The following is a 21,714-nucleotide window of genomic DNA, read 5'->3' as shown; positions in this document are numbered from 1 at the left end:
ACGTTGTCCAGATTAATACCATCCAATTCCGCCCATAAAAAATCATTAATCATCTCTGGATAGCGCAATCCATTCACCGTAACTGTTGCTCCAGCCTCATTTTCTAAAAATTAAGGTCCAATGACTCCGCTGGACTATAAACCGCACCAAATCACACGTTGAGGATAGAGAGGCTTTTCAACAATAACTCTTGGGTTTTCCGAGCCCCAGATGCGACAATTTTGCTTGTTGACGAAGCCAACGAGGTGGAAATGGGCCTCATCACTCAAGATGATTTACATTTGATTCACTCAAGTGAATTTTAATAATTTCAATGCGTTGTTGAAGCGTGTATCGTTCCATTTTTATTAATGGCGTAGTTTCTACTTGTCAAATGTCAAAAAATGACAGCTTCAAAAGTAAAATCTACCGAAATGCGGGCTATTCAAAATAACACCTCTTATTGGAAAACAATGTATATTAAATGTCTTCGATGTAGTTTTTTTAGTATGCAGTTTCAGTTACCGGGAGATTACAATTCAGCATCAAAACGTTGATATGATATCTCGAGACAAAACTGATTGTTACTGCACAAAAAAATTAGCAATGTCGAACCATTTGCAATCTGATAGCGTCATGACAAATGAATAAATTGACAATAATAATAATCGGTAACCTAACGTGTTAGCATTACTATTCTTCTTGTTTACTTGTTCTCTATGTTCTATTATTATATTATAGCCCTTTTGATAGACCGCAATGATAGAACTATCCCATTGTTAGTTGGTTATAGTGGCAATGAACACTCACATGATAATTGTGTTATTATTGAAGATTGAAGAATTATGTTCGTATTTTGTTACAAATTTGTACTTTGGAACAATTATCGTGTCTTTGATCAAATCATATTATTATATTTTGAACTCTGTTATGCGATACTACGCGTACACTAATACAGAGCTGATAATAGTGATGTAAATGTTTAAATTATAACACAATTTTTTGTGGTAGAGTAAGTTAATAAACATTTATAATAAGCTCCAATCAATTTCTCTGACATAATACTTTTTTTATTTTTATTTGGTACAATATTTTTTACATTTCAAAGTTTTCCAGTAATGTTGGCCTCACTGGGTGGCTTGCCCGTGCTGAGGCCTTCATTTTATAATATGAAAATATAATCTACATAATACATTTAAAGAGAAAATAATACATTTAAAATATAATCTTGTGTGTTTGTGAGTGATGTGTGTTTATATTGGTTTTGTGTGTTCCGTGTAGGTTTTATTTTTATTTTATGCTATGAAATTTTCGTAATATTGTCTTTATTGTTCTTTAATCCATTTTGTAATTTTGTGCGTGAATTTATTTTTATTTGCCTCAATTTTAATTTCAAGTTTTACACTGTTGAAAGCTTTTATAGCATGGTATTGGTAGTGTCTTTGTCCAAAGCTTGAATTTACTGTCGGAGTTTTTATGTTGTCTTTGTACGCTTGTCTAACTGGTCTGTTAGTGTTATTTTGTGTATGTTGAAATTAATTTTTTTGTCAAAAATGTAGTTTAGTAGTGTTTTAACGTATAATTGGCGTATATCTAGTACGTCACAGCTGTTGAATATTTGGTCTGTGTCAGTCAGTCTATTTTTTTTAGTATTACCTTTAAGATCGTTTTCTGTGCTGTTTCTATGTAATTGATAGCCGAGTTTGTTGCTCCTCCCCAAGCAATAATTCCATATTCTATTATTGATTGGCAAAGTGCAAAATATATTGTTTTCAATTGTTTTATTTTATATATGTTTCTTATGTTTAGGAAAATGTGTATTATTTTGAGAAGTTTATTTGTGATTTGTTTGATGTGAGGTATCCATCTAAGGTTATGGTCAATTACGATTCCTAGATACTTTATTTGTTCTGTTTTTTCTAGAGGAGGGCAATCGCAGATGTTGGTGTTTAAACATTCGTGTATTTTTATGGTGTTTGTGTTGTTTTTTGGCTGTCCCGTGCTATTTATACTGTATGTGGTGAATTTTGTCTTTGATATGTTAAGTGTAAGTATATTTGAGTCTAGCCATGTTTTCACTTGCGAGATTTCCAAATTCCTTTGTTTTCTTAACAAACGAATTTGAAAACAAATGTTAACTTTAAGCTTAACTTTGTTTTCTAAACAAGTTAAGCTTCGTAACGAGTTAATAATAATAATATTTGGATGTTTTATATAGCGCCGTTTTTGTACAAAATCACCTTAAGGGCGCTGTACAAATTTATAATACACTTCTACAATAGTCTACTAACAATAAATGGAGATAATATACAGTTCCATACATTGTATCTGTTGTTTGTCTTTTGGAATCTTTTTAATATATAAAAAATCAGCTAGCTTATATTTGTGCTGGTAAAACTCGAAAAGTGGTCGAATGATATCGCTGAAAATTTCAAAGTTTGTTCTTATTGGTGCCAGGAATGTTTAGAAAGTTTTTTTTTTTTTTTATAGTGAATACCTCACAAGAGTCCCAACTGCTCCCGTCTGGAGCCAGTGAGACTATGGCATCCCCAATTGGGGGATGTTGTGAGGCTGAAGGTAAGTGGGGAAGGGAAAGAGGAAGGTGGGGAAGTACCTGGCTATTCAGATCTAGTCACTAAACACGGCTAAAGCCATTTGGAGCAACGTTTCAATTCTGAATGGTGGTCTTACACCAGGGCGATACTGGTAGTATCTTCCACTCTGGAACGTGCCGCAAATATACTATATATTATTTTAATTAATTAATTGTGAAATAACACAAATTAATCAAATAAAATTTATTTGCGCACGCCGGGTTCGAACCCGCGACCTTCGGAATGGCAGTCCAATGCGTTACCACTGGACTATGCCGGCCGTCAAGTTAAGTCAAGTGGTTTGAATGATGGAAAAAATCGAGGAAGCCCGAGGAAGACAATGATTTTTTGTGGTAAAATGAGGAGTACATTATGGACGAAGATATAGGTGTAAGAAGAATGTACCATATGGTAAAAAGAGTCGGGGACGTCCGAGGAAGGCTTGGCACGATCAAATGAAACAAGGCGAAGCTTAATTCTAAATCACTATTTTGATTAATCTTTATAACGAATTGATGTACATTATGAATTCCAAAAAATATGCTTTAGATAAATTGAATGTTTTCCATTCATAAATTGAATGTTTCGCTTCAGTAGAAAACAAATTACTCAACAAAAAATAAAAATGTAAACTACTAAATAAATATTTTTTCAATAGAAATGTATGAACGCATAACGGAAACAACTTTTTAAAAATACAGTAGGTATTATAGCTAAGATTATCTGTGACAATTTCACTTGATTTTTTTATTTATTATTTTATTTTTTATTAGTGTCTATTTAATTACAGGTTTGATGAGAGTTAAAATATAGGATAATATATAATATTTCATCTGTTTGTTCTTAGTCCTCCTCACTAGGTAGTCCTGTGCTGAAGCGGACTGGTAGATTTCTTTGATTTTCTGTTATTTAGTTTCTATGATGTTTTTAATACATTTTCTAGTATGTCTGCATTAATTTTTTTCCCCCATGTTTTGATTTTTTCCTTAAGCTTATTTATTTTTTCTATCTTTTTCAAACTTGGAGGAAGGATGTTGTAAAGTTTGGTTGCCAGATATATGTGGTTTCTTTGGCCAAAACTTATCTTGAATTTTGGAACATCTCGTATATCCCTTTTTGAGGCTCTTGTATCATGTATCCGAGTTTCATTAGGAGATTTTCTGTTTTTAAAATGATGTATTAAAATATTCTTGGCATATATTTGTTTTAAATTTAGAATGTCAAAACACTTAAAAATATCTTTTGAGGTGGTTCTGATGGGTAATTTTAGTATGGTTTTTATAATGCTCTTCTGGGCAATATCTAAGTGGTTAATATTATTTGCTGTAGCAGATCCCCATACTAGAATTCCGTACTCAATACGGGAATGAAATAAAGCACAAAATACTTTTTTGATATACTTACTTTCATATAAAATTATTTACAAAATAAATAAAAAATAGTTTTGTGCTTGAAATCGAACGTTTCTAGACTCCGTTTGTCAAGCAATTACAATATAAGGTATCCCAAGAATATACACATTTTTGGCTTCTAGCTTCCTCTTAACTCCAAACCATTTATACCTCCGAGAAACGCCGGGTACACGTAAGCTATTTGTAAATTAAATTGGAGAATTAGAATTAGTGTAACCGGATTCGATCAAATAACTGAAATATTGAATCAATAATTAATTTTAATGTCATTCATTAAAAGTTGATGTGATTCACTTATATTATCCACTTCCAGCTTCAATAAACGGCCTTGCACATTTCCTCTGGCCTTTGCTCAAACTAGTTAAAGAATTTTAATATTGCACCGGAGACAAATAACATCGATTAAAGAATTACACAGCATCCGACACAAGATAAACCAACGAAATGTTTTTATGAGAATTTATTTACTGTAAAATGGAGTGAATTGATCAAATCAGTAATTTCATAACTATGATTTTTTTTAAATATTCAATTTTTTACCTCCTTGAAGGGCTAATTAGCACGGTCTGAATTTAATACTTGAACTGTGTATCTCTTCAATTTAGGTATTAGAAAATAAATTAAACTAACCTACTTCACTTCCCCAATCCCTTCGGTGTCATCAAATACCTCAATTGATAGGATGCCACACGGAGAAAACTTACTGATATAAAATATTACAAATTTATTAAGAACATCTTTAAAATTATTCGTAATCCGGTTAAAAACTGGTTTGCAGACCCTTTACGAATTAATTGATAGGTTTCCTATAAAAACTTTCAGTAAAACACAAATGTGTTTTCGCGATGCCGGAACACGTGTTCATAAAAAATCTATTATTTTAGCATTTCGTCTATCACGTTTGTGTATATAGGACATAAAAGACAAATAAAGGTGCATAAACACGTGTTCCGATATTTTAGCACTGTACCAAGAGTTTAATAGGAAACGGCCTGCATTCCCGTTTTTAAACGGATTTTAATAAATCAGCGATACTCATTTTTCTCCATGCATCTGGCTACGGAAAGTCGGTAGCAGTTGGGACTCTTGTGCGCTTTTCAAATCAAACAAGTTGGTTAGGTTAGGTTAAGTAAGTTTGATTAGATTAAGTCACTTTAAGTTAAATACTTTAGTTTAACCCTTGTAGAATTTTTAGTAGATATTTCTCTCAGCCTAAGACGAACGCATAAAAGCCATGCTATCTTATTTTATATTACGGTGAGATAAACTATGAAAGATAGAACACCACGCTTTGTATTTACATTTAATAATTTACCAAAGACACATTTAATTAATTCAATGAAACAAAATTCTGCATTTGAAAAATATGTCGAGTTTTGCAAATTTTGTAATAAATATTTTTATGTAAAACAAAAAAAGGGTTAAATGACTAACTTTTTAAAATTCATTTGTGTAATTAAATATAAGTGATAATTGCAGTTAACATGATAAAACCCACCAGTAAATTACACGTTGCAAGCTTCATTTATGTTTGCGTTCAAAATGTTAGTATTTTCAATTGTATTTGTATGTCGATTTGTAATACAAAAATCGGAAATATTCTCTCTTCTGCTATCAAAAACATTATTTTATTTTGAAATAGTACAAAAAACAGCGAATCTATTTGAAATTGAATGTGAAGTTGGAATATTTGATTACATGACAGTAATTAGTCGTCGCCCGAGGGGAAGTTACAAGTTAGAAAATAATAAGCTTATTTTCACCTGCTAGGATTTCATTATCCCCATTTTACTAATAAATACATTATAATATTTTCCCTGTATTAATTGGTTTAACGGGAGCACTTCAGCCTTCGCAGTGTCTTTGTAATCGATTCATGGAGTTATTGCAATAATCTAAATTAACCGTCTCTTTAACCTTGATCCAAATGGGAAAAACTCGTTTCAAAATGTATTAATAAATAATTCCTACGCATTTCGACATCGCCGATACATATGTGCGTGTGACACACAATAGAGTCAGCAGAATTACAATGATGTAAGTACATGGAAAAATAGACATACTAACCTGATGCAACAAGTTATTATTACCATTTGTTGTTTTTACAATGACAAAGTTTACCTTCCATGAATTTAAAAGACTTATTCGACTGTTTCAGAAATTGTTTCCGCATTTTTGAACTATGGTATCGAATTAGTGTACACACTTATTTGTTTCTAGAACAATTATGGGTACATAACTACCTAATTACATAACTGTGCTTTGTTAGTTTAATACCTGTGACAGGCCATGCTATAAGAATGCTATATTTCAGGATATTTAGTTTCGAGAAATAGAGAGATTTTGAGGGGTTATATTACAGTCAGTCCGCACCGTGTTTCTGCACAATCACAACAACGTGGCGCAGCCGGTAGGACAGCTTATGTCTCCTAGAGCAGTTGTGGAGTACTAACCTAATGCGGCACGTAATGTCGGAACAGTTAAAAGCTTATTGACACGACGTTTGTATGGTTAAAACGGAGTTAAACCACGTAAAAGGCCGGCTTTACCACACCAACGTTGAACCGGCGTATAAGAATAGAATATATATAATAGGATATATCTAATTAGTACGACGGTAAATCTATATAACCTCAAAAACAACTCGGTGTTTTTAATAATAACACTAGATACAAAACTTTTAAATGATTTCAAGGTATGCTTCAGTAATTGAAAGCAAATTTTACAAATTAAACTTTGTTTGGTTGATAGGCGGTAGATATCCTGATAATAATATAATATTTTACAAAATTTTTTGAGGATTTATTGCATCATCCTGTTTCATAACCAAGTCCCCTATTTTATTGTTTGGGGAACCTTACAATAATACAAAGGGTCTGAAACATGCTGCATTTTAATGTCGTCTATCACGTATGTTTACTTTTTATTTCCTTCACAACAGGTTCAGGAATGTGTCGGTTGAATTCCTGATCACCTGTCTGGGTATTTTCACATGGTACCATCACAATAGTGCTTAATCCAATGTCGTGATTTATTACGGGTGGGTGGACGAACATACAAAAGCTTAGGAAATGCGGCGTTCCCCAAGGCTCGCGGGATAGACTGATCCTAAAAATTCTTTTCAAGCCTGGGATTAAAATTACCTTTCTATGACAGAAGTGTACAAACCCTGATAATGCGCCAGATGATAAGTAATTATCATTTTCCTATCTGTATTCATCCACCCACATCCGCTTACTTTGTTTTTACGTTTTTGTCTCCTGATACTCCTGATACCTGTCGCACTGTTTCGATTATTTTATATATTGATTTGTGAAATATGCGCCAATGTAATGTTATAATAAGCATAAATATATTCGAAACAAACATTAAGAGTAGTGAGAAATTTTTTTTTGAATAATTTTATAGCTAATTGACCAACTTATAAAATTATGATTCCACACCATTTCACAATAATTCTGTTTTGATACTATCGTTCTTACTTCCTCAATAAATAAAAAAAATTATGAAAATGAGTGCCAACTTTCTGGATCCAGTAGGACTACGGCATTTATAGTTGGGGTATGTTGTGAGGCTAAAGGTAGTGGGGATGGGAAGGAGATGGAGAGGAAGAAGGTAGGGATGTGCCTGGATATTAAGATCTGGCCACCAAACAAAGTGCCGCAAAAATGCTATATTCATAAATAAATTTGTGAAAAAACACAAATTAATTTGCAAAAACTTTCTTGCGCATGCCGCATATTTCGCCTTCGGTTTGTTAATCGTGAGCCTTACCCCTCGACCACGGAGGCCGTCTCTAGTATCTCATTCTCTCCATCATAGACATTTTTTTAATCTTTACTCTTGACGTGGGCAATAAGGTGGGTAATTTAAAAAAAAATGATAATTTTAGATTCTGTTAGTGATAAAAGGGTGCCAAATGGGTTCAAACCGACGTGTTTAAAATTTTTAAAATTTCTGATACCATCTTCTTCCTCCGGATTCACTTCAAAGTTTTGAAAATTTTCATTTTTAGAGGTATTTTCTAGTGCGTATAAAAGTTACTACGAATCTTTTATACTATATTTTTTGTAATATTCTATGGCAAATATGGTACGTATTTACGAATTCATTTACAAAAAATCCGAGTTTTGATTATTAGTGGCTCGAGGTGAGGGCGGGGGAAGCACCGATTGCACTAAGCGCAGCGACTCTGCGCAACCGACGTCGGAGTTTGGGGTCAGTATCGCTACGGCTCTTTAAGCGGTAGGTCACGTTGCACAAGTTTTCGCAATGTAACGTACTCGGAATGCGTTAAAAAGTCCCATATTTGGTGAAATTTGCGACGTTAAAGACAATGTTTTACCAACTTATTGTGATATTATGAAGTTTTTTGAGTGGACCAGGCATCAAATAAAATTAAATCAAGAGACCAAACTAGAATCAAAATTTCAGCAATTAGAGTGTACTGTGACAGCACGAATTGAAAAAATATGGAGAAATGCTTCTATTCCCATCGTTACACACTCGCAAGTAGCACGCATGTTGAGGTCATGTCATATCATTTAAATGCAAAAACCTTCTTAAGTCACATCCTAAAATACCGGAGAAAAAAATGGAGGAATTCCTTCGCAGAAGTAAAGTGCTGTTTGATATTTCGTCTTGCAAATGCAAAGATTTCAGTACATGTGACTGTCCTAAAGATAAAAAAAATACCTGTAAATGAACAGAGTTTCATTAGTGACCAACGTACTATACGAAAAATGATAATAGGAAATGTGGATACCGCTACAACAAAACGAATGAAAACTCCGTTGAAAAGAAAACTTATGAAGCAAAAATCCAAGCGTACGTCTAAAAAGGAAAGCACGGGTAAGCCAACTACCTCTCTAATCGATATTTCCACGTCTTATGCATTAAATGAATCCGATTGCAATGATGTTTTCAAACCAAATGTTGTATCTCAAATGCCTCAGAAGCAGGCTGCGGTCACTATTGATTATTCTACACTGTCGAAAACTTGTGATAGATATGGAGTTTCGGATAGAGCAGCGGCAGCCATTGCCTCAGCAGTTCTGTATGACATCAAGTCTAATATTCCAGTTATTGACAAAAGTAAACTTCGCAGAGAACGAAAAAAAACAAGGGAAAATATTAAGGCACAACACATAGTTGTTGTGCCTTAATATTTTCACACCCGCATTATATTTTGATGGCCGGAAAGATAAAACATTAATCATCAGGGAAAAAGGGGGGAGGCATTAAAGAGAACTAATCATTGAAGAGCATATTTCAATGATAAAAGAGCCAGACTCAATATATTTGGGTTATATTGCACCAAACTCTGGCACGTCGAAAGTTATAGAAAGAACAATTGTCGATTATTTTTTAAAGGAAGAAATACCATTTGAACCAAATGGCTATTGGATGTGACGGAACGAACGTGAACGTTCGAAAACATGGAGGTATAATACGTTTGCTTGAAAAACGTTTGGATAAACCATTGCAATGGATAATTTGCTTGCTTCACATGAACGAGTTACCATTTCGTCATTTGTTCACACATCTTGACGGTAAGACATCTGGACCTCAAACATATTCAGGGACAATAGGACTAGCTTTAGAAAACTGTGAAAAAAAGCCTATTGTTCATTTTAGAAAATTGACGGAGAGTTGCCTGAATTATTAACTAAAGACTTAAGTACAGATCAGTTATATTTGTATAAAATCGTATCTGCAGTTACGGTGGGGGAGTTACCCGAAGATTTAGGCCACAAATCTCCTGGAAAAATGTCTCATGCCAGATGGCTTACGCGTGCTAACCGAATTCTTCGTCTTTATGTTGCAACGGAAGCTCCTACAGAGAATCTTATTATTTTAGCAACGTACGTTGTTAAAGTTTATGCTCCGACTTGGTTCAGTATTAAAACTCATCCCACCTGTAAAGATGGAGCACGTCACCTATGGCAGCTAATTTCAGCGTCTAGATACTTATCCCCTGAACTAAAAACTATAATTGATCCAGTCATAGAAAGAAACAGTTACTTCGCACACCCCGAAAATTTACTACTTGCAATGTTAACTGACCCTCACAAGCATATCCGGGAATTAGCTGCGCGTCGTATTCTAAAAGCACGCAGTAAGAAACTAAGTAAAACAAGGCTGTTCCAACTTTCAAACATAAACCTCGATGCATCATATTACTACGACCTTATTAATTGGCAGCAAAATGTAACCGAACCCCCAATACTGAAGAATATATCGGATGAAGAACTTCAATTATTTGTAGCAGAGGGGGGAGAAGGTAAATTGCCTCTTCTGCGTCTGCCATGTCATACTCAAGCAGTTGAAAGAGCTGTAAAGACTGTTACTAAAGCCTCGACTACTTTATGTACGAAGTCTGCAAGAGATGGTCTTATAAGGCAAATATTGAGTCTCGCAAAATAATTCCGAAATTTGAGAGTAAGAAGGATTTTGCTGGTATTTGAATAAACTGTCTTGAGATAATGTTAATTATAATCATATATTTTTTTAATAAATAAGTCAGAATATTCTCTTTAATTTGTGTTTTATTGAAAAAAAGTTCATTTTTAATTGTTTATCTAATATTTTTTAGAGATTTAACAAGGGTGGGTTTTTCTCTATTTTGTGAAATTTCAAACTCAATCCGGAGGAAGAAGATGATATCCAAATATTATTAAAAAAATTACGTGATTTAACATCTTCATTTAACACCCTTTTATCACTAACAGACAAACCAAAACAAGTTTTTTTTTCCCCCATACAATGGTGACCCACCTTAGTGGCCAACCTCAAGTATTTAATTCACTTCATCTTGCTCTATAATATAGAATCCCTATATATATATATCTCTAGAACCCTTTCATTTCTCCCTTTCTTTCTTCTCATCTTCTATCATCATCTTCCATCTACTTGCATGTTATTATACACTTCAGGCTCAATTCTCCACTCATGTACTCTACCAGTCTAAATCACGTTCTTTCGTTAATCTTGATTCTTGATCGATACTCATATTATTATTTTTAGAACACCTAATTGGTGAATCAGCTTTATCTCAAGTACAGATTGAATGCACTTTTACTAAATTCAGTCAGCCTTCGTTTTACCTTATCCTTCTTATGGTCAGTTTAAATATAAAAAAAGGTTCCCTTTAAAGAAGTAAAAAACCAATCAAACTACTTCAAAGACAAGAAAGATAATGGGTCTTGCTTTTCATTGTGCTTGTCCGGAAAACATTATTTGCAAATCTTGTTGGAAATCTTTCTAACTCAAAGCACAATGCATAAAGTATACAGTGTCTGATGCCTGAACCTAAACTAAAAGCACAATAGCAGACCCTTTCCGTGTCTCAAGTCTGTGTTGAAAATACTCGTAGATATTTTTGCAAATTATTGCTCAGTTTTGATGAGGAAATCAAACTGCGCAACCTTTCTTCCAAATCTGATTAAAGTTTATGATAGAAGATCGTCAGGAGAATAAACATGGTTTTCAGCAGGATGAAAGAAGAAATTTAACAGTCAATTGAGTAAATAACACTAGTCAGGTCATTGAGTTAGAATGTGTATCAGACGAGTTAGTAAGAATGCCGGTGAAGAATAGAGTGCTGACCTATGTTATTTCTATCGCAGGGTTTCAGGTTATAAAAAGTCATGAAACAAGTGATGAAACAAAAACTAGGTTAAATAAATTAGGTTTATAATCTTTTATCTTACACGCAGATTCTCAAACTTTGAAAATTTTCAAATTTCAAATTTTCAGACTTTGTTTAATTGAATGCAGAAATGGGACACGGTAAAAAAGATAAGAGAACAACTCAAAACACCTTTAAAAAGTAAATCGAAATCATGAAAACTGAAGAAAAAAAACTAGGTTTAATAGTTTACGTAGGTAAGTTTTTGTTTGTGACAAAAAAGTAATGTACAAAGTTTGGCGAAAATGTTCAATTAAAAAAAACGAACAAAAAATTAACACAAAAAAGTCTTCAAATCTTCTACTACTTCTATATCTGTACTGTTCTGCGCGTTTACAATCAGATCTTGATCGACTGACGGATTACTGTCTCAGAAATAAGCTTTTTATCAATATTTCTAAATGTTGCAAAGTCACATTCACACGTAACCGTGTGAAAATACTGCATGATTACACCATTTCCGGATCGATTTTAACAAATAAAGACTATGTATGTGATCTCGGGGTTTTCTTGGACTCTAAATTACCTTTGATAAACACGTTGATAACATTGTCACCAAAGCATCAAAAAGTCTAGGTTTTGTACTGACAACATGCAAATTTTTCAAAAATACTAAGACATATCTGACTCTCTACAATTCACATGTTCGTCCTCACCTGGAGTACTGTTCACCGGTTTGGAACCCGCGCTATATTGTTTATGTTAACAGGTTAGAAAGAGTTCAGGAACGATTTCTCAAATTCCTCAATTTTAAATCATTCAACATATACAACTCTTACGACGAAATCGAGAAACATTTTCGAATCACGAAATTACTCAACAGGAGGATTGTCGCTGATCAGATGCTCTTGTATAAAATTATTAACTCTAACGTTGACTGCCCGGAGTTGCTGAACAAAATAAATTTCCATGCGCCAATTCGATATAGCAGACAAAATACCCTTTTCTACATTGATAGATGCAATACCAATTCAAATCAAAATGAATTTATGCAAAGGACATGTAACTACCATAATAATAAATTTGCAAATATAGACACTCGTGCTGACATATTCACTGCTAGTTACTATCACTACAGAATTTCATTGTATCACATTCTAACTCATATTCACGACTGTTAAATTGATTTTACCTAATATTTTAATATTACTTGCGTGGCAACTTTTCCTTATCCCTCTCCTCCCCTTTCCCGTTCCAACCCAAGTCTATTTAAGTATAGTTATAATCGCATTTATTTTATTGCTGTTTCTTGTAGGCATATTACAGGTTTATCGTTTGTTGAATTTGCATTCGTATTATTATTTTTCTTATATGCTGCTTTATTCTGTTTTTTTATTTATATTTTTATGAAATATTCTAGTTAACAGGTTAGTTTTATGTTTCTGAATATCTATCTGTGAATATTAATAATTGGTCTGTTTTTTTGTTATCCTCTTATGCATATTGTATTACTAAGACTGTTTATGTTCCTCAAATAAATAACTATCAAATATTGCATCCCTGTCAAAACCACACAAACAAATAAACTTGGCGATTTTTTTTAACAGTACTAACTCACGGGCTTCAAATATTTGTGGAAGTGGTTTTGAAATTTCATCCCATCCAGCAGCGGCCACCGGGGTCAGTGGGGGGCACCCGACCGGTTCTTGTCCAGGTTTTGACTTTGTTATTGTGCTCTGCCACGGCAATGGGGAAGTACCTACCTCTAGGGCCCACAGAACCGCGAACCACCCATCAACAACACACTGTGCTGAATCGGGAATAATGACGTATGTGAAATCGTTTCGTTCTTTGGAGATTGAGTCAAAAGGGAATGATTTGGGTGAAAAAAAATAAAAATTATATATTAAAAAAATATGTATGTGTGCTGTTAATTTGAGGCAGGAGTTTAGGGCGGTCTATATAATTATTTTGTTAAACATAAATATTTTGTTACAGGTTTAAGTGACATACAATAAAGGGTAGGAGGTCCGCAGAAGGACTTGCGGACTAGAGCTGGACAACCCAGGCCTATAGGAAGCTTGTAAGTAACTACCTTTGTGATTTGTTTCTTACTATCTATCTTACTTTCCTGGGAGACAATAATAATCAGTCTACGAGTGCTCGTCTTACCGGGACAACACTCCAACCACCGAACTATTGATACCTGATTATTTTTTGTAATTTTTATCGATCTCATTTCATTTTAATAAATATCAAAATTATTATCGTCAGTGGATCGATAAAAAATCAACCCGTAAATAACCAGTTTAAATAAAAACTTAACAGATGTTTACAAAAAAATCTTTTTATTTGTTTGATTGAGGGTCGGACCTTCGTCTCCAGGGATAGGATTCAACCGAGCTAACAACTGAGCCAAATCCTGATTTTGTAGGGCCGACATTTGTTTCGTAAATTAACTTAGGTAATGTCATACAATTTTAGAGAAATGCTTATATGTCCGCATATGTATGCGTGATTGCCACTAATCGATTGCATTTTCATCTACAACGAGTCTATCTGATGAGTTTCAGCTTGGTTGGATGTCAGGAAGTGTGTGAATTTCCACTTCCAGGATTTGAATTCATTCACGAAAACAAAAGTGAAATTCTCTAAGACGTATTTAAAAATGACGAAAAAAATCAGGTCTCCGTAGCTCAGTGGTTAGAGTTCGATCCCCATTTATGAGCGTTACCTTTTATTTTCTGTGTATTTCTGTTTCATATTTCGGTTAGATTAATTTTTATTTTCTTCTTCTGAATAAATATTACGTCGATATAATTGATAACCTTCAAAAGCATATAATTGATAATAAACATATAATTGTTTCATTTTCTTCACAGGTACCTTTTAATGTGAAGAATACATGTGTTCATACATTACACAACTTTCTACTAAACACAAACAAATTGTCGGTTGTCATCTAAGTTCCTCTCATAAAAAATATTTAGTTTTTACATTCAAAACGCAGGATGCACACCTAACCACTTTCGTCAAGGTTTCCGTGAAATTATTGTTTGTTTTTCTGACTTGCAATAATTGCTCAGGTATCATTAAAAGAACATCACAATTTTGAAATAAAATTTCATCGGGGTTCCCATAAAATGATGAGTAATAAATTTTAACTCATTAAGGTCATCATTAGTTAGTTTTGGAATCATATTGCAATCATCAAAACACGTTTTGTATCAATGATTTTGTTCGAAGTCATTAGCTTTTGCTGGGTTTTACTGATTTTTTCTGAACCCTTCATTGATCTCCGCTGAAGAGATGGACCAATAGAAATATGTTGCGTTTGCATGACAGAAGTAAGGTCAATTTTATCTCACTTCGGATGAAATTTCATACTCGTTAGATTCTTTCACAAACAGATAATCAATTTATTTGGTCGAGCCGAGAGGTCTTAGCTAAAAGAAAGAAATAGTGCTCAACTTTCTGGAGTTTATTCAGATCAAAATGCAGTCTAATATTATGACTAGTGTGTAGTTAAGATATCGAATTATTCAAGCAAGCCTTACTTTGACTAGATGGCTAACTTTGACTAGATAGCTATCTAAGACTAGTTGACTAACTTTGGGCTAACTTTGACTAGTTGACTAACTTTGACTAGATGGCTAACATTCACTAGAATGCTAAATTTAACAAGGTCTGAGATTTTCAATATTATGGTACCTACCTACCCGAAGGAAGTAGGAAAAAAGAATTGAGGTAGTATTTTTTTTTGACAAATCGAAGAATATTAGTATTTAAGTACCTACTTACAAATCAAGATTTCCGAGGAAATTTTGTTTTTCTCTTTATGAAATACCTAAGATAAAATATTAGAAATACACTGGTTTGGACGCCAGATCTACTGTTCACAGAACCACTAATAGTAATATTATTAAGTTATATTGCAACATGGAAAATTTTAAACGAATATTTGAGACATATTAACATTAAAACGCATTAAAATTGCAGCTGGTTGAATAAACATCTCTTTTAATGGCTTGACCCCACCCACACATATCTTAATCTTTTGCATAAGATTAGACGTTTGTTCAAATATGGCTATGTTTACAATATTGATTTTTATTAGATATGTCACGCTACTGCATACGGTGCATACCTGCATCTACGTCGTACAGCTATCAAGTTTTCATAAAAATCAAGAGACATGAAAAAGTGTTTATAAATAACAGTATGACAAACATTCTCGGGTTTGAAATGACAATATTTGAAAATCTCCTCATCAGAGTAAATGTCGCTTGTGTTGTGATGGAGGACTTAGCCAGCTGAGGAATTGAACACACGACGCCAGAGTGGGACCCAAGCGATGTCAACTCAGCCACCGACCGGTCGAAAAAATTGAGTATCATTTTAAAATTAACACTATACGTTAGATATCTAAATTTTCTTCCTGTCTCAATATTCCCTGAAAAAATGGGACCTATAGTTCCACTAGCTTCGTGCTTTTGAAACTCTCGCGGTATTATGAAACAATATGTTTTACTATTGTCCTCTCTTTATCACCTTGCCTATCTATGTCACATGGAGAAAAGGTCATCCGTGTATGAAGCAGGTTCAAATCCACCCAGTTACAATACCCAAACATACCAATTGTATATCATTCCAAGGGGCCGTGTACACGATGCTTGTTTTCATACTGATTTCCATGTGGAAGCTATATCGGGACCCATACGATAAATCTTTGCTTTAAACTATAATTTTTTTCTTCTATATTTATGTAGATAGAATATGTTTATAAATGATTTTTCGGTGCCTGTCTCACTAGGAAATTCTTAATACAGTTATACATAATTTTTTTGAAGTTGAGAGAAGTTTTTGCATATTTTTATGTTTACAATTTCATACAGATATCAGAGAAGAAATAACATTTTGGGACGATATTGAATCGTCAAAATTAGCAACACCTTTAACATAACCATAGATAACATCAGAGCATCTGTTATTTGCCTTGGCCGTTACCCTCAACAAAACAGTAATACAAGTTCACAATTGGCATTTATTCAAATATAATTTGTATATATTCAAAGAAAAAAAAAATTGCTTTCATCACGACGAAATACGAAAATATTCGAATTTTCGTTAACACGTGTTCCGACATCTTGAGAATATATTCGTAACGTACTAACTTTGAAGGTTGAATAAATATTTTTTTAATAATTTAGTTACGTATTTAGTCATTGCATAAAAAAATTACAAACGACAGATATCATAAAATTTCCGCCATTTTTAATTACTTGTATGAAAATCGGTATCTTAATAGAACACTACTGTTTTTCATACACACCTATAAAGCCTTTTTCCGGACAAACAGAAACTCTGATATGTAACTAAAAACTTGTTTTTATTTCACAAAATCTAATGTTTTTAGGATTGGAAACTTCAAACTCAGTTTTCTTAATATTATGTTTTATGGAGATAAAACATTTTAACTCTAATCATCGATATGGAAACGGGACGAAAAAAGCACCGTGTTGAACGCCCTATAGCCATTATCTACCTATAAACCTTTCTATAAAATGTCGAATACATTCTTGCTGCCTAAGCAGGTAAATTGAGGTCAAAATAATTATTAGTAAGATGCTGCAGGCTAAGTAATGTGTATTGTATTGCATGACTATGCCTTTTCCAATATGTGGACCATGATTTGCACACAGGTTGGAACAACTCGTTGACTCTTGTCTCGAGCATTGTGTCATTGGTATGGTGTTTTATGGCAATAGTTGTGAAAGACGTCTTGAATTCACATATGATAGAAACAAAGAGAAATATGGCATGGAAGCGTGATGACTGTCGTCGAGCTACAACGTAAGCTGCCGATCCAATGAATATATGAAATAAATATTTTATTATCTTCCTACTTTGTAACAAATAGAGATAACGATATCCTTACTGAGATCTTCCGTGCTGAGTACATATGATTAAAATTTAGTAGTAATTTTTAATGTATCATTTAGTGTTTTTTCCGAAATAATTATAAATATATGACATGGTGTTTTTTAGTGCAATTGAGTGGCTTCAGTTTCTGTCTGTATTTGGTATTAAATATTTTCTATTTCTGATCTCCCCATATTGTGTATCCAGCTTTTTATTTGAGATTTAAATTTTAAATATATTTGTGAAATTTTAATGAGAGTGGGATTTTGTTATAGAGTTTAGTACCATAGTATATGAAGCTTTTTTGCGAATTTTTTTATCAAATTTCAACGTTCATTTTCAGGTTCTGTGAAAGTCCTGTTAAAGTTCTGTTATTATATAATTTTAGGCTAGTTGCTCAACAGAACTGAAATAATAACAGAACTTGAAAAACTCTTTCGCAGAACTTGTAAATTAACTTTCAAAATTGTTCAAATTCTCCGAAACAACCCGTCTTTACTGCTATGAAATACTGTGAATTTATTAAAAATCTGATGACAATATTCGTTTTCTTGTTAAAACGGGACTGCAAGCGTTCAATCAATGAACTGACAGAGTTCCTAACAAAGTATCAGTCAAAAGCGAACGTTTTATGAGGACGGCAGAACACGTGTTCATACATTTACTGAAATGGATACTGTCGCATTCCAAGTCTTTTCTGTGAACCCAGGATAAATATTTTTAATATTTAAATCGTAGCCTCAACAGCTATATCGTTACGAATCGCTATAAACCCAAAGCCAACAAGAATAGACTTCGCAGACCTCAAGGAAATCCCGAGAACAAAGGCTTGAGATTATTCCCCTCTAGGAAATGCCTAGTTTATGCGTCACCTCTGCGTGGTTCTGCATTCTGAATCATACCACTGCAGATGAAGGACCAAGAATTCCATAAAAAAGTTTTTACTTTCAAACGACTATTACCTTGAGGTATGGGTTATATTGCATATTTGAATACTCGGATCACATTTTTACAAACAGTGCGACTTGTTTCTAACCGAATTCTACAAAGTTTAATTATTTTTACGTAAACTTTATTCTTATTTCTATATTTACTGTGAAAATTATTTTCTACAATTTTCTCTTTTTGCTACTTAGGAAATATATTCTTGCTATCACAATAATTATTGGTATTTATTCGGAAGGCGGGTATTCGAAAACCATTTATTGGATAATCAATACCTCTACCACAGGTCACCCCAAGTGGTTTGATATGTTTTGTGACTTATTAGTGATTCCCAGTGTGAGGTTGGTTGAGACCTTTTGATCTCTCCAGCAGAACTCTTTCGAGAAATAGATTCATGCCTCCGATATCCTAGACACACTGACACACTAAAACTTAAGTCGAAGTTTAATGCTAAATCACTATTTTCAATTAATCTTTATAATTAATTGATTTACATTATGAATACATTAAAAAAAAACATGCTTTAGATAAATTAAAGGGTTTCCTATCGTTTAAATATACATGTACACTACTAAAAAAATTTTTTTTAATAGAAATTTATGAACGCATAAAGGAAACAACTTAAAAAAATACAATATTATAGTTAAGATTATCTGTGACAGTTTCCCTTGATTAATTTTTTTGCTTTCTTATAAAATTTTAAACTTTATTTCCTTATAAAGACTTCCCACATATCATCCATGACATATGCCTGTAGGGAAATGATTTTCTTCAGGGCCTCTTTTGTGGGTCTATGTTATTATGACAAGTACTAAAATTGATGTTCATATCATAACAACACTACGCACAATGTGGCCTTAGACGGATACACAAGTAGGAAAACATTTTTCTTTTCGTTCGTGTTTATAATCTGTAAACTAATAAATAAATACATTTTTTATTTAGTGGGAAGCTTAAAAGACTGGGAAGTGTTATTCGAATCAAGTCACCAAACAGGATTAAGCCTTTCAAAGCAACGTTTTGATTATGATTGGTCTTCTTTCACCAGGATAAAACTGAGAGAATCTCTACCACTCTGAGAATGCATGCTCGGAACTAGCTGATGTCCCCGGTGTTGCCCGTGCCTTTTCGAAATCAAATGTAAACACTAATGTTACTCTTATTTTGAATGCCAACTGTGAAAAATGTCAAGTATCATAATTCTGCTGGAAAAAAGGCATGGGTTGGTTTTAAGAAATCTCATAGACAAAATATTCTTCTTGTTTTGAAGGTCAAGTGTGTAAAATTTCATGAATCACACAATAATTCTATAGATTTGTATAAAATCAACACCACGCCGCACGCTGCACAATCTTCTTAATATAAATAAAAAATGAACAGATTTAATATAGATAATTAATTTCACGTAAGATTGATTAGAGAACTTATGTATATACGTATTACACTAAGTTTAACTGATGCAAGCTAAATACAGATATCAAATATACATAAATCAGTCCTCACACAAATATACTTAAGTATAATATTGATTTATAATAGGTACCCATTCGTTCTGAGTACCTACCTAACTTTGGAGGTCATATTTTAGGCGCCAAAGACTTATTTTGTTGACACTACTTTTCAATGAAAATACAATTTAGTAAATCACTTAAATGCTTACTTAGTGATAAGTATGCATTTATTTTTTTTAATAAGCTTAAAATTGAGTACGCATGTACTGCCACTGACAGCATTATTTAAGTGTGATCCCTAAAGACTGACAAAAATAAGGAAATGCGTTTTTGTAACAATTTGATTTGAAGGCCGAAATAGTTGTCACAAAACAAGGAAAGCGATACGCAAAATTACTAAACTGCCAGCTCTCGGAACAGTGGACTTGCTGTAATTATTCCGATTCGACAGTTCGTAACGCTCAAGCGAACTCTGGCGGAGTAAAAATATACTATCTTACACGGCTACCACCTTGACAGGATTTACTGGAAATTGAACAGGTAAATATATTTACAAATACAAATTTAAAGACTTCGCTAAAAAATAAATATCCAAATAATATATTATACACGAAAATATGAGAAATACATTTATAATGCATTTGTATCCACTTTTAGTGTGGGTATACTTTCAATATGGCCCTGGTGAAGACCACCACACAAAATCCAAACGTTGCTTCAAATCAAAGATATTAGAAGAACGAGATGTGCTATGCGCAGTTCGTACTGAGTGGAATTGTTTTGCCGAGTGTCGCCGGTTTTGTTCACCAATACTACTGCACACTTTCGCTTACGCTAAGGTATCCGCACTAATGCATAGAACAGATTTCTGTGCGTACACGTCCCGATACCGTTCAAAGTACCCTAATTAGGTAGTACTCCGGCTACGGTCCGGCGGCCAACATAGCATATCTCGTTCTTCTAATATCTTTGCTTCAAATGCCTTGAAATAATATGAATTGCCAGGTATTCCCAAGCACCCTGTTTCGCATCTCATTCACTAACTTCAACTTAACTTTAACTCATTCACTTTCTAACTCTCTTTAATCTGGCAAAGTCCCCCTGGCTTCGGGTAGTTCGGAATCTAGTTGAAAAATCGAATAATTTGATAAACGACGAACGATAGTGAGTGTGAAGTTAATATTTTTAAAAATCGTTGTGATTTTATTTATCAAAACTACAAATTAACCGACTGACGACGCCTGACCGAAAATGACACTGTGATTTATGAATGTTCGTATAATACATATGTAACATTTTTCTGCAACACGTACACAATCAACTATCAGACACATTCACTGTCCATTAAGAAGCATGATCTGGGCAACAAGTTTGGGGTAGTATTGATATATTTACTGACTGTTAACAAAATGAAGTGTAATCTGTACCAGCACTTTGCCGAATCCCATACATTATTGTAGCATAGGAAATGTACTTAAAATGATTTGTGTTCTAATGTTGTTTAAGTTTATATTATATTCCATGTTTTGTTTTCAATATTGTTTAATCAGTTTTACATTACTGTACTATAAAGATATGTTTTGTATAATTTTCAATAGCTCATTAAAACCTGTTAGTATAAACATTGTAAAAGCCCAGCTGGGCGTAAAACCAAATTAATAAAGAAATTAATTAATCATTATGTCTGGTAGCACCACGTAGATGTGTATTAGCACCTCTGAGCTGTTTAAGGTAATGGTTGTTACAGGAAGTCTTGGCTCACATCCTGTTAGGTACAACCT

The 21,714-nt window shown here is 33.4% G+C and overlaps 1 protein-coding gene across 2 annotated transcripts in view; it reads left to right on the top strand.

Annotated features, from left to right (window-relative positions):
* Positions 1-21,714, top strand: part of LOC149411091 (uncharacterized) — a 235,157-nt gene that overhangs the window by 18,223 nt on the left and 195,220 nt on the right. For both annotated transcript variants that reach the window (XM_089647424.1, XM_089647423.1), the window contains exon 2: positions 13,614-13,698. The gene's annotated coding sequence lies outside the window, so the exon portion shown is untranslated. The remainder of the gene's footprint in view (positions 1-13,613; positions 13,699-21,714) is intronic.

The sequence above is a fragment of the Hesperophylax consimilis genome, chromosome 26, assembly GCF_061612785.1.
Source record: "Hesperophylax consimilis isolate HC1 chromosome 26, BYU_Hcon_1.0, whole genome shotgun sequence".
Taxonomy (NCBI): Eukaryota; Metazoa; Arthropoda; class Insecta; order Trichoptera; family Limnephilidae; genus Hesperophylax; species Hesperophylax consimilis.
The sequence above is the reverse complement of the archived record's forward strand: the minus strand, read 5'-3'. Positions and strand labels throughout refer to the sequence as shown.